This window comes from Rhineura floridana, chromosome 1 (genome assembly GCF_030035675.1).
Source record: "Rhineura floridana isolate rRhiFlo1 chromosome 1, rRhiFlo1.hap2, whole genome shotgun sequence".
Classification (NCBI taxonomy): domain Eukaryota; kingdom Metazoa; phylum Chordata; class Lepidosauria; order Squamata; family Rhineuridae; genus Rhineura; species Rhineura floridana.
The window spans coordinates 274,666,881-274,679,774 of record NC_084480.1 but is presented as its reverse complement, the minus strand read 5'-3'; the positions used below and the strand labels follow the sequence as shown (position 1 = coordinate 274,679,774).

At 38.9% G+C, this 12,894-nt stretch overlaps 1 protein-coding gene across 5 annotated transcripts in view; it reads right to left on the bottom strand.

Annotated features, from left to right (window-relative positions):
* PKIA (cAMP-dependent protein kinase inhibitor alpha) overlaps positions 1-12,894 on the bottom strand; it is a 60,662-nt gene that overhangs the window by 24,544 nt on the left and 23,224 nt on the right. Inside the window, exon 1 of one of the 5 annotated variants that reach the window (XM_061601873.1) lies at positions 4,433-4,547. The exons of the other annotated variants lie outside the window; for them this stretch is intronic. The gene's annotated coding sequence lies outside the window, so the exon portion shown is untranslated. Of the gene's footprint in view, positions 1-4,432; positions 4,548-12,894 lie in introns of those variants that run through there. 5 annotated transcript variants of the gene reach the window in all.

Here is a 12,894-nt window from a genome sequence, read left to right as displayed (position 1 = left end):
AAACTAATTGAACAACCGAACAAACCTTTGAAATCATGACTTGATGGCTCCAGTGCTGCCCCTTTTAAGTGTATATCTGAAAGTTTATGGCAGTGGGAGGAAGAAAATGCACACAGAGTAGGTGGGGCATGATGGGAAAATAGGAAGAATCACATTTTGATGTCATAGGAAGACTCCCGTAAAGACTTGTGATGGCTTGTGAAGGCAGTGATGGCCACCAACTTTTAATCATTAAAAGAGGATTAGACAAATTCATGGAGGATAGGGCTATTGATGGCTACTAACCACGATGGCTAAGCTCTGCCCCCACAGTCAGAGGCAGTATGCTGCAAACTGCAGGAGTAGAGAATGCTCTTGCACTCAGGTCCTGCTTGCAGGCTGCCCATAGGCATCTGGCTGGCCACTATGAGAACAAGAGGTTGGACTAGATGGGCTACTGGCCTAATCCAGCAGCCTCTCCTTATGTTCTTAAAGAATTGCCTAAGGTGGCTGGAGGAAGGGCCACAGATCAGTGGTAGAGCATCTGCTTTGCATGCTGAGGGTCCCAGTCAGTGTAGACCAGCAGTCCCCATATTCTTTCCCCCCCATGGACCACTTGAAAATTGCTAAGGGTCTTGGTGAACCACTTAATGATTTTTCTGCAATTGTAATGCACTGTGCTAGATGCTGTAAGAACATAAGAGCCTGCTGGATCAGGCCAGTGGCCCATCTAGTCCAGCATCCTTTAATAATTTTAATAGAGAATGCCAAGGGTTGAAGCTGGGATCTTATACATACAAAGCATGTTCTCTACCACTGAGCAGTGATCTCTCCCCGACACTGTCATGGAAGACATAGTTTTGCACAAATTTAAAGAGATATGATTGGAATATTGCACACAGAAACCTTCCTAAATTATTATTATTATTATTAATTACATTTGTATACCGCCCCATAGCCAAAGCTCTCTGGGTGGTTTACAACAATTAAAAACATTAAAAACAAATATACAAATTTAAAAACACATTTAAAAAAAAATTTAAAAACATGCTAAAATGCCTGGGAGAAGAGGAAAGTCTTGACCTGGCACCGAAAAGGTAACAGTGTTGGTTAAATAATGGCCCAGTATTTTCTCTTACGAGAAAATGCATTCATTTTTATTGCAGTAATGCAAATTTATGTAGCTTGCAGTGGTTAAGAACATAAGTCTGTTGGATCAGGCCAATTGCCTATCTAGTCCAGCATCCTGTTCCCACAGTGGCCAGCCAGTTGCCCATGGGAAGCCTGCTAGCAGGACCTCAGTGCAAGAATGTAAGATGTTTGCTCCAATATGAGTAACTGTACATTGGTTTACATTGAATTGTATTTGCCATTTTATTGCCCAGTCAGTTTGCAGAGGTCCTTTTGGAGCTCTTCGCAATCCCTTTTTGTTTTAACAACCCTGAACAATTTAGTATCAGCAGCAAACTTGGCCACCTCACCCCTAACTCTAGACTGTTTATGAACAAGTTAAAAAGCACAATCTGCTCCAGGTTTTAGTCCAGACTTTCAAGGAGCTGTCCAAGGCACTCTGTGTGTACAGAGCGGAGGAGATAAAGAATATCTGCTTAGAGAGGTTTATGTGGCACTAGAATATTTCTGAATTAAGGTCAGAGGTTTTTTTATTTAAAGTTTAATTTTACAGTCCATCATTAGAATAAACAGCCTGTTTGTCACTTGTCTACAAACCTACATCATGCACATTTTCTTGTAACTGTAGACATTTGTTCCCCCCCCCAAGCTATGATAAAGCTCATACTTCTGTTGCTTATGCAACCATGCACCCTATTTAAAACAATCTTCAGTCTGCAACTTCTGCACATGCTTTTTAGCTCTATTTCACCTTTTTAGTTTGGTTTCTATCAGAAATATATTTACCACTTCATTATTACATGGATCACTACAGTTCCCACCACAACACTATACAGAGGCAAGCCTGGAAATATACCTGCACCACATGAAAACAGACAGAAAAGTTCAAGGCAGTTTTTCTTATCACAGTTTTGTGTTTTCCTGTCTTCCAGAAAGCTACTCAACACACTGCAAAGTTCTACACTGCAAACTTATATAGCTATTTTATACCAGTTTAACCATCATGGCACCCCTCCACAAGAATCTTGGGAATTATGGGTGGTATGCAATGTTTTCTGTCCCTTAATGGAAGCAATCTCCCAGCAGAAAAGCGGAGAAAGGCAATTTCTGGTTATTCCACTTTCTTCCACATACCCCTACCTCTGTTCTGGAGGGTACCCAATCCTTCCAGAGTAATTCAGGAGGGTGCAGGGTATTGCCAAAAATTCCCTACCCCTCCCAAATTCAAATACTTTCCTGCAGTTTTATGATGACAGAGACAATATTCTGTTCCCAACCTTTGGGTCGCAGATGTTGCTAGACTACAACTCCCATCAGCCCCAGCCAGCACGGCCAATGGTTCAGAACTATGGGAACTGTAGTCCAACAAAATCTGGGGACCCAAAGTCTGGGAAAGGCTGTTCTGTAGTATTGATGTAATAATTATAAGTACTGGCATGGAGTACAAAGTCAGAACACACTTTTCTCTGGGATTTTTATTTATTTATTTTTATTTAATTTAATTTTTATACCGCCCATAGCGAGGCTCTCTGGGTGGTGTACATCAAATATAAATATACAAACAGTCAATTTTAAAACCACCTAATCAGACAACAGTTTAGACATACAACAAAGACAAAATTAACATGAAAACCCATATTAAATACAAATCAAAAGTAAAAAATTCAGAAAAGATAAAACATATAACTATCTTTACAACATTAATACAAATACTCAAATACTAAAAGATAGAAATATTAAAATATTAAAATGCCTGGGCAAAGAGGAAGGTTTTCACCTGGCGCCGAAAAGATAGTAAAGTAGGCGCCAGGCGTACCTCGTCAGGAAGGGTGTTCCATAGTTTGGGGGCCACTATCGAGAAGGCCCTCTTTCTTGTAGTCGCCTTCCAGGCGTCTTTCTGAGTAGGCACCCGGAGGAGGGCCTTCGATGTTGAGCGTAGTGTACGGGTAGGTTCATATCGGGAGAGACGCTCCATCAGGTATTGTGGGCCCGTGCAGTGTAAGGCTTTATAGGTTAAAACGAGCACCTTGAATCGGGCCCGGAAACATATAGGCAGCCAGTGCAAGCGGGCTAGAATCGGTGTCGCATGTTCCGACCGTTTGGTCCCAGTTATTAATCTGGCCGACGCATTCTGCACAAGCTGCAGTTTCCGAATCGTCTTCAAGGGCAGCCCCACGTAAAGTGCGTTGCAGTAGTCCAATCTTGAGGTTACCAGAGCATGGACAACTGAAGCAAGATGTTCCCTGTCCAGATACGGGCGTAGCTGGGCTACCAGCCTAAGTTGGTAAAAAGCACTCCGTGCCACCGAGGCCACCTGCGCCTCAAGTGACAAGGACGGATCCAGAAGGACTCCCAAGCTGTGCACCTGCTCCTTCAGGGGGAGTGTAACCTCATCCAGAACAGGTAAAACATCCAACTGGTCAAGGGATCCATTTACTAACAGCATCTCAGTCTTGTCTGGATTGAGCTTCAATTTGTTCGCTCTCATCCAGTGCATTATTGCGGCCAAGCATCGGTTTAGGACCTTGACAGCCTCACCTGAAGAAGATGAAAAGGAGAAGTAGAGTTGCGTATCATCAGCATACTGATGAGAACGCACTCCAAAACTCCTGATGACAGCACCCAGCGGCTTCATATAGATGTTAAAGAGCATGGGGGACAGAACTGATTCCTGCGGGACTCCATATTGGAGCGCCCAGGGTATCGAGTAGTGCTCCCCAAGCACTACCTTTCTGGAGACGACCTGCCAGATAGGAGCGGAACCACTGCCAAGCAGTACCTCCAACTCCCAAATCCGCAAGTCTCCCCAGAAGGATACCATGGTCGATGGTATCAAAAGCCGCTGAGAGATCAAGGAGAATCAACAGAGTTACACTCCCTTTGTCTTTCTCCCGACAGAGGTCATCATACAGGGCGACCAAGTCTGTCTCCGTACCAAAACCGGGCCTGAAACCCGATTGAAATGGATCCAGATAATCAGTTTCATCCAAGAGTGCCTGGAGCTGGGATGCAACCACCCTTTCCAGAATCTTGCCCAGGGATACTTTCAACATGGCTAAAACTACTATGCTGATCAACTTCTGTGATGACAATTTCATGCAGAGCTTATTTCCTCACTACATACTGCTTGTCAGAAGTGCACCTGCAGATGGATGTTGATCTTGTTGTTTAAGATGCAGAAGAAAATTGGCTTTTCCCCACTCCATAACTGACCAAACTCACATTGTGATTTCACCTATGCAGAACATTTTTAGCTTGCTACTCCCAGGGGCTCAAAATGGATTATAATGAATAATGCAAATAAAATGTGTGTTGTAAATACTCAATTGGTTGTTGATGTTCATGACCTATCTTCTTCAGTTGTGTTGCCAGCATCTTTTGCTCCAAGAGGCTCCTGCATTCAGCTATCCACTCTCCTGGTAGTTAAGATGGAAGCTCTGCTAGACGGAAATAATGGCATAGTGTCAGTGCAGCTGTTGAAGCTCTGGCAAGCATGTAGAGCCATGCTTTTTCTCATCTTCCTCCAACCCTGCACTCTGGCTGCCAAGATGGAAATTCTGGCCGCTTGAATGTACCTTCAGTCTCTCATTTAGAAGCTATGAGAGTAAGTCTCTCAGGAACAAGCATATTCCTGAGTATTGGGAACATAGGGAGCTGCCATATGAATCCGACCATTACTTCAGCTAGCACAGTGCATCAGGGATAGAGAACCTCCAGCCTGGGGCCCCCAAGGCAGCTCTCTTTATCTGGCCCTCAGGACTCTCCTCCAGGCCCGACCCCTTACCAGACCTGCTCTGCATCCTCTTCACTGCTTTTGCCTGGCTGAAATGTGTTCTTGACCTGAGATAAAGCCTCTTGCTTGCCTGGAATGGGGGATGTGATGTGGTGTAACCATGTGTAGAAGCCTCTGCCACTGCATTGCTGGAATATAGCCTACTGTACAAAACTAAACGTCACATATGTGGTCTGACCCACATGACTTTGACTCCACCCACTCTGTCATGGAGCCCTCAGACCAGGGCCAGATTAAGCTGAGGAGGGCCCCTAGGCTGATTCTGAGCCGCCTGCCATTCCATCCCACCCCATCCCCCTGCTTCACCTACCTTTCTGCTTTTGTTGCGGCTGCGCGCACTGCGCGTGCAGGTTTGCCATCAATCAAAATGACAGCCGAGGTTTCCCTAAGGGGCTGAAGCCTCTGCCACCATCTTGGTTGATGGCAGCAATGCGCATGTGTAGCACGCATGCGTGCCATCAACCAAAATGGCAGCAGAGGCATCAGCCCCTTAGGGAAACCTTGGCTGCCATCTTGATTGATGGCAAACAGCAAAAAACAGCGGAGAAAAAGGTAAGTGAAGTGGGGGGGGATGGCGGGCGGTTTGGAAGCTCTTGTCCTGCGATCCATGGCTCCTGTCCTGCTTCTGTGGATCGCGGGCCCCCAAGAGCTCCGGGCCCCTAGGCTTCAGCCTACTAAGCCTAATGGATAATCCGGCCCTGCCTCAGACGGAATATGGCCTTGGACTGAAAAAGCTTCCCTGCTTCCAGGATTTCAAACAGGAGTTCTGTCCAGCCCTACCCAGGACATACCAGGAATTGAACCTGGGATTTTCTGCATGCAAAGCATATGCTCTACCTCTGAGTATCTCCCATAGGTTAGTTTTTTCTAGGGTGTAAAAAGACTATCTCCTTCTAGTTTCAAGATTTCTTTAGATGATTCTGTCCTAAGTCTTGATCTGTTTTGTGTGTTTATTCATCACTGCTCTCTCACGTCAATGTAGAACAAAGTGGACTGGAGAACAACTCAAAACAATACAGATTCAATTACTCAGCAGAATAATGGACTCTCTTCAACTAACTTGTCCCATCCGTGCAAGGATTGCTCACTCTCCTCCCCCCACACATGCCCCACACCTTCCTCAAATTTACTCCAGAGGATTGAGGGAAGCCTAGAACAACTTTAGGTAACCTTTGCACTGACTTATCGCTTTATGGGATACAACCCAATGAGTTTTGAACAAGACTGAAACAGCAGCAGCTTCCTTGTTTAGACAAGCATGACTTCTGAAAGACGGATAGTTTTATACCTGCACTTAGCAGGCTATACACAGCCAGAATACAAGCTTTGTACTACAGAGCTTCGAAGATTATTTTTAAAAAGTAATAAATTACAGTTACAGTTACATGGCCCCAAAAGTAGTAATTACCCATTACAATTACAATTGCTCTGAAAGTAACTAATTACTTTACTTTTCCTCCAAAGTAATCACTACAATTACATTTCAATTACTTTAAAAAAAACACCTACAAGGTGCTGGCCTTGGCTGCTGCACATCTAAGTAGCCTAAAACAACATTAAAAATAAACAAACACATACAGAGGTAGGAGAATAATTATTTTTATTCATAAGATAGCAATGGTGGTCTCTCCGCTGGTAAGGGTGGTCACTACTCAGATCTTGGCATGTCAAACCAAGTGCAACCCCCCCACTCAGCCAGCCAGCTTAACCTCTCTCACTTAACCACCTCCCAGACCCTGCCCTGCCACCAACTAAGGGACACTCACTCAAGCAAACATTTTCCCCTGCAATGCAACAAAGTTAAAGTACTGCAAATGCAGCCAGCGTGGGTGGCGGAGGCCAAGTGCAAACACAGTATTCATTCTCTCTCTCATTCTCATTTAACTTTTCTTGTTTATTAGCTCCCTATGCTGGCTTACATACACAAACGGTTAGCAGTTAATATGACATAAGGAATTTGCCCTATTTGAAATCAGAAAAAATATAATTAGATTGTACATTATGTACTGTCAAGAGCCACTATGAACAAGAGCATGTTGAAATTACAGATCTTGATGTTTTCCATTTCTCAGTACTATTGGAGGGAACTATAAATGTTCCTGAGGTTGTCCTTCTGGGCCTGACTGTACAAATCTGGGAGGAGGGGAAGAAGACTCACTGATAATCAGCTCAAGAATGAGGCATGTACTGTAAGCCTGGAATCTTTCACTGGCTTGGGTATTAATCCAAACTGAAGAGATCTTGTCTAACCTTCTCACTGTCCATTCTACTCCTAGTTGCTCCCCCTTAAGCCACACTTAGGTGACTGGTGACTGCAACAACCATGGGGAGAGAAGTCTTCACCCCTACACTGGCACTCAGTGAAGGCCCTAGATGCTCTTGAGAAAAAAAAAAGAGGGGAAACATCCTGCTTCCAAAACTGAGTCCATGAAACCAGAATGACAAGGATCCGAAATACTGCTAGTCTCCTTCTGCCCTCCATTTTCATCAGATGCATGAAGTACAGAAGGATATCATTCATGGTTGCTCAAAGAGTAGCTTAACAATCAATCCGTCTTCCCAGGGAACTCTGGAATTGTAGTTCTCTGAGGGAAATAGGGGTCTCCTCACAACTTTCAGCACCCTTTACAAACTATAGTTCCTGAGATTCTTTGGAGAAAGCCATGACTGCTTAAAGTGGTATAATACTGCTTTAAATGTATAGCACAGATGGGGCCTTAGATGCTGCTTCGGTAGTAGCACACGTATCTCTATGCACTGCCACAAGCAAACAGCCCTTTATAATACAGCTGTCAAAAATCACAAGAAGGAACTTGGAAGAATGTCTGCCTGCTGGAATGTTTACATCTCTAATGCAGCTTCTGTTTGTAGCATTTACTTTGATTTGAAGCAACATCTGTGCCTTCTGGTGTTCCATATTCCACTGCTATAGGCAAGGGTCGTAGCTCAGTGGTGGGGTATATGCTTTGCATGCAAAAGGGCCCAAGTTCAATCCACAGCATCTCCATGTAGGGCTGGGGAATACCCTTGTATGAAACTTTGAAGAGCTTCTTCTAGTCAGTGTAGACAGTACCAAGCATGATGCACCAATGGTACATAGCAGCTTCCTATGTTCCATCCTAAGTTTCTGTATTAGCACAGTGAAACATTTATGGCTAGGCCATAATGTTTTTTTTTTTTTTTTTATATAATTTTTATTCAAATTTTTCCAAAAACAAACAAAACAAAGTAAGAAAAAACATAACAATATTACAACAAAAAATGAAAATAAAATGGTTGACTTCCGATTTGTCACAGATCAGCTATAAGTATATAATATACATCAAACCTGTCCCTTAATATATATACATACAAAATCCCTTTTCTCCATAAGCTGTCTTAATTAATCATCAAATCCCAGTATCATCATTTTATTTTGATCTTTCGACAAAAAGTCTAAGAGAGGCTTCCAATCCTTAAGGAATGTATCTGTCGATTTTTCTCTAAGTAAACACGTCAATTTATCCATTTCTACTAAGTCCATTAATTTCAATAGCCATTCTTCCATTGTTGGTATTGAATCCATTTTCCACTTTTGTGCATATAATAATCTTGCTGCCGTAATCATATATAATATTATTCTTCCATATTTCTTTTCTATTTGTTTATCCATAAAGCCCAATAAAAAAAATTCTGGTTTTGACTGAATATTTATTTTTAAAATTTTTTGCATCTTCCTGCCTATCTGTGCCCAGAATAATTTTGCCTTTTTACATGACCACCACATATGATAAAAAGATCCTTCTTGTTGTTTACATTTCCAACAAACATTAGAGACATTACTATACATTTTTGACAGCTTTTCTGGAGTCATGTACCAACGGTACATCATTTTATAAAAGTTTTCTTTAAGATTATAACATAATGTAAATTTCAAACCTTTTTTCCACATATTTTCCCATTGATCCATTTGTATGTTATGACCAAAATTTTTTGCCCACTTTACCATGCACTCTTTTACTTGTTCTTCCTCCATATCCATTTTCAATAAAAGTTTATACATTTTTGCAATTATGTTTTCATCATTTGTACACAAACCTATTTCAAAATCAGATTTATTTATTTCAAACCCATACATTTTCTTGTCCATTTTATATCTTTCTAACAATTGTAAATAGGCAAACCAATGAAAACTATATCCTTCCTTTATCAATTGTTCTCTCTCTTTCATTATGTGTTCTCCATGTACATTTTCTAATAGTTCTTGATAAGTTAACCATTTCTCTTTTCCAGACATTTCTCTTCTATAAAACGCTTCTTGACTTGAGACACATAATGGTATTTTCGAATAAAACCTTGGTTTGTATCTATTCCATATTTTCAACAGAGGACGTCTTATAAAATGATTATTAAAGTCTACATTTACTTTTACTTTGTCATACCATAGATATCCATGCCATCCCCACTTCAAATTGTGGCCCTCCAAATCCAATAGTCTTTTATTCCTCAATAAGATCCATTCCTTTATCCAGACTAAACAGCAGGCAGCAAAATAAAGTCTCAAATTTGGTAATCCCAGTCCTCCTCTTTCTTTAGCGTCTTGAAGTAATTTAAATTTAACTCTTGGTTTTTTTCCTTGCCATACAAATTTAGAAATATCTTTTTGCCATTGTTTAAAAGGTAAATCAGAGGATATTACAGGTATTGTTTGAAACAAAAACATCATTCTCGGTAATACATTCATTTTTATCACAGATATTCTACCCATTAATGACAGTTGTAGTTTATCCCATCTTAGCAAATCTTTCTTAATCTCTGTCCATAATTTTTCGTAATTATTGTGAAACAACTTTGAGTTTTTATTTGTCATGATGATGCCTAGATATTTCAACTTTTTTTCTATTGTAAAATCTGTCTTGTCCATTAACTCTTTCTGTTCCCTTAAAGTTAAATTTTTCACCAACATCTTTGTTTTTTGATTGTTGATCTTAAATCCTGCTAAAGGTCCAAATTCTTTTAATTTGTCCATCAGTATATGAATTCCTTCCAAAGGGTTTTCTAGTACAATTATCAAATCATCAGCAAATGCTCTCAATTTATATTCTTCTTTTTTTATTTTTAATCCCGAAATCCTTTTATCTTGCCTTATATCTCTAAGCAGCACTTCTAAAACCAGAATAAATAAAAGGGGAGATAATGGACATCCCTGTCTTGTACCCTTTTGTATTTCACATGAATCCGTTAAGTCTCCATTAACAATTATCTGGGCCTTCTGTGATGTATAAATCGATCTGATCCATTTTATAAAGTTGTCTCCAAAATCCATTTGCTCCAAAACCTGGAACATAAATTTCCAATTCAAATTATCAAATGCTTTTTCAGCATCTAAAAAAATCAGAGCTGCTTGTTTATCATTTCGTTGTTCTAAATATTCCAACACATTCAAAACATTCCTGACGTTGTCACGTAATTGTCTTTTAGGTAAAAACCCTGATTGATCTTCCTGAATAAATTGTTGCAATATTATTTTCAATCTTTCAGCCAAAATCATTGTAAAAATTTTATAGTCATTGTTCAGTAGAGATATTGGCCGATAATTTTTTGTTTTAGTTAAATCTTGGTCCTCTTTAGGTATTAATGTTATATTAGCATTTTTCCAACTATCCGGTATCTTTCCCTCTTGCAAAATAGAATTCATTGTAGACTGTAAAGGTAGCAGGAGTTCTTCCTCCAAACATTTATAATACATTGCAGATAGCCCATCTGGTCCTGGTGCCTTTCCTAATTTAATTTTATTTATAGCTTCAGATATCTCTCTTGACGTAATAGGGCCATTAATAACTTGTCTCTGAAAATCTGTAATTTTAGGCAAATTCTGTTTAAATAAATACTCTTCTATTTTTTCAGATGGAATTTCTTGACACTTATACAATGTTGAGTAATATTGATGAAAAATCTTTTTGATTTTTACATTGTCTGTCAGCGTCTCATCTCCTTCTTGTATCTTTAAAATAATATTTTTTTGACGTTCTTTTCTTAATTTATATGCTAACCATTTCCCAGGTTTATTTGCAAATTCAAAAGTCCTTTGTTTAGCAAAATTTAATTTCCTTTCAATTTCCCTAACTGTCAACATTGATACTTGCTTCTGTAACATTTTAATTTGATTTACAATAGAAACTTTAGCTGGATTCTTTTTCAATTCTTCCTCTTTTTGTTTTATTTCTTCCAAAATTAATTGCATTTTCTGTTGTTTCTTTTTTTTTAATTCAGAATTACATTTAATAAAGTATCCCCTCATAAATGCCTTACTTGTATCCCAAACAATATTTTCACTTGTTCCTTTATGTAAATTATATTCAAAGAACTCCTTTAATTTCTTCTTACATTCTTGTACTACTTTATCATTCTGTAATAAAGATTCATTTAGTCTCCATCTAAATCCAAGATTTTTTTTTTTTAAAGTTAATATCACAGGATTATGGTCCGCAAAAGTTTTTGGTAATATATCCATTTTAAAAATATCCTTCGCTAAAATTTTTGACATCCAAATCATATCAATCCTCGAAAATGTTTTATGTCTTTCTGAAAAATAAGTAAATTCCTTTGCATTATCATTTATATATCTCCAGGTATCCACCAATTCTAGATGTTCCATGAGTTCAAAACAAATCTTCGGTAATTTACCTTGTGTCTCTTTGATATTTTTTTCAGAAAGCCTATCAATTTTTGGTGAGATTACCCCATTCCAGTCACCCATGACACACCAATGCTCATATGAAAACTCTGACAATTTTTCCATAAGTCCTGTATAAAACCTTGTTTTATCTTCATTGGGGGCATAAATACCCACTATCAAAATGTTTGTACCTTGTAAAGTAATTTCAACCCCCACAAATCTACCACTATCGTCCAATAATACCAATTTAGGAAGCAATTGTGGGTTAATATAGAGAACAACTCCATTTTTTTTTTTTGGTCCAGCTGAAATAAATTCTTCACCCAAATTTTTACAAATCAAATATTTAGAATCTTTCTTCTGAATATGAGTTTCTTGTAGACAAATTATATCCAATTTTAATTTTTTCAAATAATGAAACACTTTCTTTCTCTTCTGCGCCGTGTTGGCTCCATTTATATTCCAAGTTAGGTATTTGTAATCCATCGTTAAGCGTGTATTTTAAAATTTGCCTGATGCTCCTTTTGATCCATCATCTTCCTTCCCCTCCTCTGCGTATCCTTGTTGACTTTGTTTCCCAGGAACTGTATCCATATCTTTGAGTTTATCTTCTTCCATATCTTTTGAAGCTTTTCTCAAGAAGTCCCTTGCTTTTTGAACCGTATTCAATCTATATTTCTGTTGTCTGAATGTAAAAATCACTCCTTCTGGAACGTCCCACCTAAATTGAATTTTGCATTGCTTAAGTTTTTCTGTAAGGAAAGCATATTCTTTTCTCTTACGTAAAAGTCTAATAGGAATTTCCTTCATCACCAGTATTTCCTTACCATCAATTTTAAAGGTATATTTAAAGTGTTGCTGTAAAACCATATCTCTGGTCGTTTTCTTTACGAAGTGAACAAGCACATCTCTTGGAATTTTTTTCATTGTTGCATATCTGGAGTTAATTCTATAAACTTTGTCTATTTCAAATTCCATCCTATCTTCATTCAAGTCCAGAAATTTTACTAAAGCATTAACAATTTTGTCTCTAATGTCTTCACCTGTTTCCTCTGGGATTGCACGGAATCTCAAACAATGCTCTTTATTTCTCATTTCAGTCATAGCTAAATAGTCCAAATTTTTTTCTAATTCCAGATTTAGTATATCTGTTCTATTCTCCAAGGTTTGTACCTTTTCTTTAGTATTTTTTGCATCCTCCTTTATTTGCCCAATTGTCCCTTTAATCTCATCCACTTGTGTTTTAATATAGTCTCTTATATCTGTCAATTCAGTTTTCATTTCATTCATTTCCTGTTTCATAGCATTGATCCCTTCCATTATTTTTTTAAAC